This window comes from Arachis ipaensis, chromosome B08, assembly GCF_000816755.2.
Source record: "Arachis ipaensis cultivar K30076 chromosome B08, Araip1.1, whole genome shotgun sequence".
Lineage (NCBI taxonomy): Eukaryota > Viridiplantae > Streptophyta > Magnoliopsida > Fabales > Fabaceae > Arachis > Arachis ipaensis.
Genome location: NC_029792.2, coordinates 8027975 through 8037806, shown reverse-complemented (window position 1 = coordinate 8037806; position 9832 = coordinate 8027975).

The following is a 9832-nucleotide window of genomic DNA, read 5'->3' as shown; positions in this document are numbered from 1 at the left end:
AGAGACTGAAATAAGAATGAACTCTAATTTAATTTGCATAAAGAGTAAAGTTGGAATTAATTAATTGAAATGAAGATATTTTAGATATAAAATGTTATTAAAGTTCAATTTTCATTCTAAAAAATTTCAGTCCTCTATCCCCACTTTTTGAAAGTACTGAAATACTGAAATTTTGGGAACATAGACTGAAATTTTAATACCAGTCTTTGGGCCAATAAACATGATATTGAATTTCAGTCTCTATTCTAGTACAACACAAATACAAATAATACAATATAAACAAATGTATAAAAGTAGAAACAAAATCTTCAAACTCAATTAATATAATAATAAATAAAAATTTTGTTATTTATCTATTAAACACAGTAATAAATATTGGACAAAATGAAATTATATTTTTAAAAATATATTTACAGATAACTAAAAATTTAAAAACAAACACACTAAATAACATATAGCATCAATGGTAAAATATAACCTAAAAAAATTACTTAAATTAAAAAAAAACGTACATGTGATGAATTATAATAAATTTATATATGACTATATGAGGAGTAAAAATAAAATAAAAACTAAAAAATAAAATAAAGAGAACAATTAAAAGAAGTACAAAAAAGGTAAAACAAATAATGTGTGGAATAAATAAAAAATGTATTATAATGGAAGATTAATATAATCAATGAATATAAAAGATAAAAGAAAAAAAATTAAAATACGATCTCATTAAACAAATTTCAAGAAAAAATTTAAATAAAAACTGATAAAATATAAAAAAATTAATGTATTAGTAAATTATTTAAGATTCATTAATTTTTAATATTATTTATCTATCTATATACTAAATTAATTTCTGACTTTGTATCAAGTAACTTATTTTAGTCTTTAAAATTAAATATCGTGAACTAAATTAGTCCTAATATTTTATATTAACAATTTAATGGCATGACAAAAGAGAATATTACAAATAAAATTATTTAAAAACATCGTAAAAAAGATACATCTCTTTTGTTAATCAAAAGTTAGAAGGAAAAAAATATACACCTAATAATGAGCAACTAAAATAGACAAATTTTTTTAAAAAATATAAAAAAATAAAATGTATAAGTAGAGATAAAAGAAAAAAATTAAATAAATTACAAAAATTGTACCCTAAACACAAGAGAGAGGAAGAGAGAAAGAGAGAAAGAGAGAAAAAAGAGAAGAGAGAACAAATGAGTAAAAAACACATTATGATCTCGTATAAATAGATGACATTGAAAAAATAAAATAATTAAATTAATTCATATATTTCGTTATCATATTTATTATTTACTAAAATAATTTGATATTTACTCCAATCAAATCAAATCAAATAATTAATTTATATAAATTATAATAAATGGTGAGATTTAAATGTCTAATCAAATTAATTAATTGATATTATTCGTTAGTTATAATTGATTTGCTTTACAGAATTAAAAGAAATAAATCAGGAAACACTCTTAGAAGCATGCCACATCAACTCCATTATTAAATGCAAAAATTTGATTTTTATATAATAGAATAGATAATATCATTTTTTTTACTGTACATAATATTCAATTATTTTTTAATTATATTAATTATATTATGAGGGACAAATCTATCGAACCGCCAAATTTTTTGGAACCTATTTGGGTATTACTCAAAGAAAATTGACATAAAAATGTAACGGCATCACACGTTTTATGTGTTGTAGTAATTATAATAATAAAATAAAGATAAATCTATAGAAAAGATTAGAGTAAAGTATCATTTTTGTCTCTAATATTTGGGGTAAGTCTCAAAGTTATTCCTAACGTTTTAGTCGTCCTATTTAAGTCCCTAACGTTTTAAAATTGGTTCAATGTTGTCCTGCCGTTAGGGATCTGTTAACAAAATTGACGGCAGGACAAAATTGAAACGATTTTGAAACGTTAGGGACTTAAATAGATTGAAAAAGTTAGGGATAAAAACGATACATAGAAATAAATTTTAATTTTATCCTTTAATAATATTAATTTTTTGCTGTACATAGTATTCAATTATTTTTTAATTATATCTAATTAAATTACACTTAATCACATTACTTTCATTTTAAATAATTTTTTATATTTTTATATTAACATATAACTTTAAGTGTAAAATTATAAAGAATAAATTTATTTAGAATGAAAGTAATGTGATTAAGTGTAATTTACTTAGACATGATTAAAAAATAATTGAATACTATGTACAGTAAAAGATTGATATTATTAAAGGATAAAACTAAAATTTATTTCTATCTATCGTTTTTGTCCCCAACTTTTTCGTCCTATTTAAGTCTCTAATGTTTCAAAATCGTCTCAATTTTGTCCCACCATCAATTATGTTAATGAATTCCTAGCGGCATGACAACATTGAGTTGATTTTGAAACGTTAGGGACTTAGATAGGAGGATTGAAACGTTAGGGACAACTTTAGGACTTACCCCAAACGTTAGGGACAAAAATAATACTTTACTCAAAAAATTATTATATTGAGAGAATGAAGTGGAGTATATCATGTGTATTTGAGAATAACGTTTGCAAATACATGTTAGTATGGCTGTACTTTTATAAAATTAATTTTGATTAAAATTAGATTAATGTGAATGTGATTTGTGTTTTTTTTTCATTATAAAAAACTAAATATTATTTAAATAATAATATTATCCAAAATTACATTGAAATGCAAAATTAATAAAAAAAGAAGTGATGAATGTTTGACTGTTTGAGCCTAATATATCATTCTTTAATATTAAATATTAAAATAGATAATTAACATGGTATTATTATTCCAGGGTAATTCTCAAGGATGGAAAAGTAAAAAATTGTTGCTTCCACCAAAAATAAGTTTAGAGCAAAATTCAATCTACATTGAGTTAATCAAATATGATCAAAACACAAGTATTCATTTGAAATAAAGGAGCTATTTAAATAAAGTCACCTAAAACGTCTTTTTTAAAGATGTTTTTTAATAATTGAAATTTAACACATATAATTAATTAAACCATGTTATTTTTATCAAATTAGGCTAGATAAATTAATTTGACCGAAAAAATGGTGAATCAAATATTAAATTTGTCTAAATTGATATTCTTTTTTATAGAAAATAACTACAATACTCCTATTATGTTTTCAATAACTAAAAAAACATTGAAACGTTGAAGAAAGTAGGCTTAAAAGTTGCATACATAAACACATAACATAGATTGAAAGTTATATAAATATCTTTGCCACAATCAAGTTTTCTAAAAGCTGACCAAAAAGAACAAATCTCCTAAAGTGTATAGTTTTATGAAGTTTAACATCACAAAAGTAAGCCTCAAACCCCTAACAAGTTTGCCACGGTTTATAAAATCCTAAGTGCTTTCCAAAAAAAATAAGTCTCCCAAAAAAACAATGTTGCCACAGTCAAGTTTCCTAAAAGCTATTACAAGGCATAGTGGGATGTCCAAGATAACATATTTCTTCACTTCTTTGGATTGATGGAGGGTGGATTAGGGATGAATTTGAACAGTCTTGTTGTAGCTGTGCTTGGTGTTGCCAATGTCTCCTTGGTAGCTGCTGTACTTGGTCCTGGTCTGACTTGAGATGGTTGTGGGTCAGGTAGAGCACCTTGAGATTGAGGCTGTGGTGGTGCAGGCTGACTTGGAGGTGGGAGTGAACTGGGGCAAAGTGGAACAGGTGGTCTGAATATTTTCTGCTTGGGCCTCATTTTTGATGGATTAGGTTGAATTGTTTGGTGGGTTGTAGATGAAACTTGAAGTGGGAGCCTAAATGGTGTCCTTCTGGTTATAGGACCTGGCCTGACTTGTCTGCCACTAGAATTGGTGTTTGATGAGCGGATAATTTATACGCTTTTTGACATTGTTTTTAGTATGTTTTTAGTAGGATCTAGTTACTTTTAGGGATGTTTTCATTAGTTTTTATGTTAAATTCACATTTCTGGACTTTACTATGAGTTTGTGTGTTTTTCTATGATTTCATGTATTTTCTGGCTGAAATTGAGGGACTTGAGCAAAAATCAGATTCAGAGGTTGAAGAAGGATTGCTGATGCTGTTGGATTCTGACCTCCCTGCACTCAAAGTGGATTTTCTGGAGCTACAGAACTCGAAATGGTGCGCTTCCAATTGCGTTGGAAAGTAGACATCCATAGATTTCCAGAAATGTATAATAGTCCATACTTTGGCCAAGTTTAGACGACGCAAACTGGCATTCAACGTCAGCTCTCTGCCCAAATCTGGCGTCCAGCGCCAGAAAAGGATCCAAAACCAGAGTTGAACGCCCAAACTGGCACAAAAACTGGCGTTCAACTCCAAGAAGGACCTCTACACGTGCAACACTCAAGCTCAGCCCAAGCACACACCAAGTGGGCCCCGAAAGTGAATTTATGCATCAATTACTTACTTCTGTAAACCCTAGTAGCTAGTTTATTATAAATAGGACCTTTTACTATTGTATTAGGTATCTTTGATCAGTTGTATGCTATCTTAGATCACGTTTGAGGGCTGGCCTCTCGGCCATGCCTAGACTTTCACTTATATATTTTTAACGGTAGAGTTTCTACACTCCATAGATTAAGGTGTGGAGCTCTGCTGTTCCTCAAAGATTAATGCAAAGTACTACTGTTTTCTATTCAATTCATCTTGTTTCGCTTCTAAGATATTCATTCGTACTTCAATCTGAATGTGATGAACGTGACAATCATCATCATTCCCTATGAACGCGTGCCTGATAACCACTTCCGTTCTACCTTAGACTGAATGAATATCTCTTAGATCTCCTAACCAGAATCTTCGTGGTGTAAGCTAGAATGATGGTGGCATTCAAGAGAATCCGGAAGGTCTAAACCTTGTCTGTGGTATTCCGAGTAGGATTCAATGATTGGATGACTGTGACGAGCTTCAAACTCACGAGTGCCGGGCGTTAGTGACAGACGCAAAAGGATAGTAAATCCTATTCCAGCATGATCGAGAACCGACAGATGAATAGCCGTGCCATGATAGGGTGCGTTGACCATTTTCACTGAGAGGATAAGATGAAGCCATTGACAAGGGTGATGCCTCCAGACGATTAGCCGTGCCGTGACAGGGCATTTGGATCATTTTCCCGAGAGAAGACCGAAAGTAGCCATTGACAATGGTGATGTATCACATAAAGCCAGCCATGGAAAGGAGTAAGACTGACTGGATGAAGATAGTAGGAAAGCAGAGGTTCAGAGGAACGAAAGCATCTCCATTCGCTTATCTGAAATTCTCACCAATGAATTACATAAGTATCTCTATCCCTATTTTATTATATTATTTTCGAAAACTCCATAACCATTTGATATCCACCTGACTGAGATTTACAAGGTGACCATAGCTTGCTTCATATCGACAATCTCCGTGGGATTCGACCCTTACTCACGTAAGGTATTACTTGGACGACCTAGTGCACTTGCTGGTTAGTTATGCGAAGTTGTGAAGATATGTTTAGACCATGGTCCGCGCATCCGTTTTTGGTGCCATTGCCAGGGAATCAATTTCGAACAACAATTCACAACCTGAGTAGCAATTTCGCATACCAAGTTTTTGGCGCCGTTGCTGGAAATTGTTCGAGTTTGGACAACTGACGGTTCATCTTGTTGCTCAGATTAGGTAATTTTCTTTTTGTTTTCTTTTCAAAAATTTTTCAAAAATATTTCAAAATTTTCTCACCTGTTTTCGAAAAAAAAAATTATTAGATTCAAAATTTTTAAGAATGAATTCTAGTGTTTCATGAAGCATGTGAAGCCTGGCTGGCTGTAAAGCCATGTCTAAATTCTTTTGGACTGAGGCTTCCAAACCATCAGCATAGAGGCAAGTTACATATTTGATAAGTAATGAGCAGTATATTCTGATATCTTGCTGAAGCTTGGCTGGCCATTGGCCATGTCTAGTGTTTTGGACCGGAGCTTTCATTGAAAGCTTGGCTGGCTAGTGAGCCATGTCTAATTCCTGGACTGAAGCTTTAGACTAACATGGCAAGATTCCTGGAATTCATATTAAAAATTTTGGAATCCTTATTTTTTCTTTTACAAATAATTTTCGAAAAAAAAAAATCCAAAAAAATTAGAAAATCATAAAAATCAAAAATATTTTTCTGTTTCTTGTTTGAGTCTTGATTCATGTTATAAGTTTGGTGTCATTTGCATGTGCATCTTGCATTTTTCGAAAATTTCATGCATTCATGGTGTTCTTCATGATCTTCAAGTTGTTCTTGGTAAGTCTTCTTGTTTGATCTTTGCATTTGCATGTTTTGTGTCTTTTCTTGTTTTTCATATGCATTCTTGAATTCTTAGTGTCTAAGCATTAAAGAATTCTAAGTTTGGTGTCTTGCATGTTTTCTTTGCATTAAAAATTTTTCAAAAATATGTTCTTGATGTTCATCATAGTGTTCTTGGTGTTCATCTTGACATTCATAGTGTTCTTGCATGCATCCCTTGTTTTGATTCAAAAGTAAAAGAGAAAAACATGAAAATGATGTTTTTAATTTTTCTCTCTCATAAAAAAAAATTCAAAAATCAAAAAAATATCTTTCCCTTTTTCTCTCATCAAATTCGAAAATTTGAGTTGACTTTTTCAAAAATTTTTAAAATCAAATTGTTTCTCATGAGTCAAATCAAATTTTCAATTTGAAAATCTTATCTTTTTCAAAATCTTTTTCAAAAATCAAATCTTTTTCAAAAAATCAAATCTTTTTCAAATTTCTTAGTTATTTTCGAAAATTCCAACAATATTTTTCAAAAACTTTTTTCTTATTTTTGTATCAAATTTTCGAAAATAACAATAACAATTAATATTTTGATTCAAAAATTTCAAGTTTGTTACTTACTTGTTAAGAAAGATTCAAACTTTGAGTTCTAGAATCATGTCTTGTGATTTCTTGTGAATCAAGTCATTAATTGTGATTTTAAAATTCAAATCTTTTTCAAAACTAATTTCAATCATATCTTCTCAAAAGTATCTTCTCATCTTATCTTTTTCAAAAATCTAATTTCAAAATATCTTCTCCAACTTCCTAACTTCTTATCTTTTCAAAATTTGTTTCAACTAACTAACTAACTTTTTGTTTGTTTCTTAACTTTTTCAAAACTATCTAACTAACTCTCTCTCTCTCTAATTTTCGAAAACATCTTCCCTCTTTTTCAAAAATTTCTTTTTTATTAACTAATTATTTTTATTTTTGATTTAAAAAAAATTTTTCGAAAAAAAAATACTAACCTTTTTCAAAAACTATTTTCGAAAATCACTAACTCTTTTTCAAAAATTATTTTCGAAAATTCTCCCTCTCCCATCTTATTCTATTTATTTATTCATTTACTAACATCTCATCTCACATCTCTGCCCTCCTCACAGTTGTGTTTCTTTCTTTACATCACATTCTTTGTCTCCCTCATTTCTTCCACTCACAAAGGGATCCCTATACTGTGGTATAAAGGATCTCTATTATTAGGTCTCAACAATGCTCTGAACATCTGTGAGGCTCCACGAGAGCCCACTGTCAAGCTATTGACATTAAAGAAGCGCTTGTTAGGAGGCAATCCAATTTTTATTTATCTAACTATATTTTTCTTAGTTATATGTCTTTATAGGTTCATGATCATGTGGAGTCACAAAATAAATATAAAAATTGAAAATGGAATAAAAAACAGCAGAAGAAAAATCACACCCTGGAGGAAGCATCTGCCTGGCGTTCAACGCCAGAACAGAGCATGGTTCTGGCGCTGAACGCCCAGAACAAGCATGGTTCTGGCGTTCAACGCCAGAAATGGCAACAAATGGGCGTTGAACGCTCAAAATGGGCACCAACCTGGCGCTGAACGCCCAGAGTTGTGTGCAAGGGCATTTTACATGCCTAATTTGGTGCAAGGTTGTAAATCCTTGAACACCTCAGGATCTGTGGACCCCACAGGATCATCTCAGGATCTGTGGACCCCACAGGATCATCTCAAGATCTGTGGATCCCACAGGATCATCTCAGGATCTGTGGACCTCACAGGATCATCTCAGGATCTGTGGACCCCACGGGATCCCCACCTACCTCCACTCACTTCTTCTCACCCCTCTTTCACACAATCCCATAAACACTCTTCCCCAAAACTCTTCACCAATCACCTCAATCTCTCTTCCCCATCACCTCTTCACCACTCACATCCATCCACTCTTCCCCATAAACCTACCTCATACACCCCACCTACCTTCAAAATTCAAAACCAATTTCCCACCCAAACCCACCCATATGGCCGAAACCTTTCCCCCCTCCCTTCCCTATATAAAGCCCTCCATTCTTCTTCAAATTCACACAACACAAACCCTCTATAACCTTCTTGGCCGAACCACATCACTTTCTCCCTCTCCTCCATTTCTTCTTCTTCTTCCTCTATTCTTTCTTCTTTTACTCGAGGGCGAGCAAAATTCTAAGTTTGGTGTGGTAAAAGCATAAGCTTTTTTTTTTCATTACCATTGATGGCACCTAAGACCGGAGAATCCTCTAGAAAGGGGAAAGGGAAGACAAAAGCTTCCACATCCGAGTCATGGGAGATGGAAAGGTTCATCTCCAAAGCCCATCGAGACCACTTCTATGATGTTGTGGCCAAGAAGAAGGTGATCCCCGAGGTCCCTTTCAAACTCAAAAGAAATGAGTATCCGGAGATCCGACATGAAATTCAAAGAAGAAGGTGGGAAGTTCTAACAAATCCCATCCAACAAGTCGGCATCCTAATGGTTCAAGAGTTCTATGCCAATGCATGGATCACCAAGAACCATGATCAAAGTAAGAACCCGGATCCAAAGAACTATGTTACAATGGTTCGGGGGAAATACTTGGATTTTAGTCCGGAAAATGTGAGGTTGGCGTTCAACTTGCCAAACATGGAAGAGAACGCACGCCCCTACACAAGGAGAGTCAACTTTGATCAAAGGTTGGACCAAGTCCTTATGGACATATGTGTAGAAGGAGCTCAATGGAAGATTGACTCCAAAGGCAAGCCGGTTCAACTAAGAAGATTGGACCTCAAGCCTGTAGCTAGAGGATGGTTGGAGTTCATTCAATGCTCAATCATTTCCATTAGCAACTGGTCTGAAGTTACTATAGACCGGGCCATCATGATCCATAGCATCATGATTGGAGAAGAGGTGGAAGTTCACGAGATTATACCTCAAGAACTCTACAAGGTGGCTGACAAGTCCTCCACTATGGCAAGGTTAGCCTTTCCTCACCTCATTTGCCACCTATGCAATTTGGCTGGGATTGACATAGAGGGAGATATCCTCATCAAAGAGGACAAGCCCATCACTAAGAAAAAGATGGAGCAAGCAAGAGAGCCCATTCATGGAGCTCAAGAGGCGTATGAAGCTCATCACCATGAGATCCCGGAGATGCCTCAGATGCACTTTCTTCCACAAAATTATTGGGAGCAAATCAAGACCTCCCTAGGAGAATTGAGTTCCAATATGGGACAACTAAGGGTGGAACATCAAGAGCACTCCATCATGCTCCATGAAATAAGAGAAGATCAACAAGCAATGGGGGAGGAGCAACAAAGACAAGGAAGAGACATAGAAGAGCTCAAGGACATCATTGGTTCCTCAAGAAGGAAACGCCACCATCACTAAGGTGGATTCATTCCTTGTTCCTAATGATTCTTGAAGCAAGAAAAAGCAGCAAAGAACAAAGCTTGCAGAAAAAAAAAGGGCGAAAAAAAAATATAGAAAGAAAAAGAAAAAGCAAGCAGAAAAAGCCAAAACTCTTAAAACCAAGAGGCAAGAGCAAAAAGCCAATAACCCTT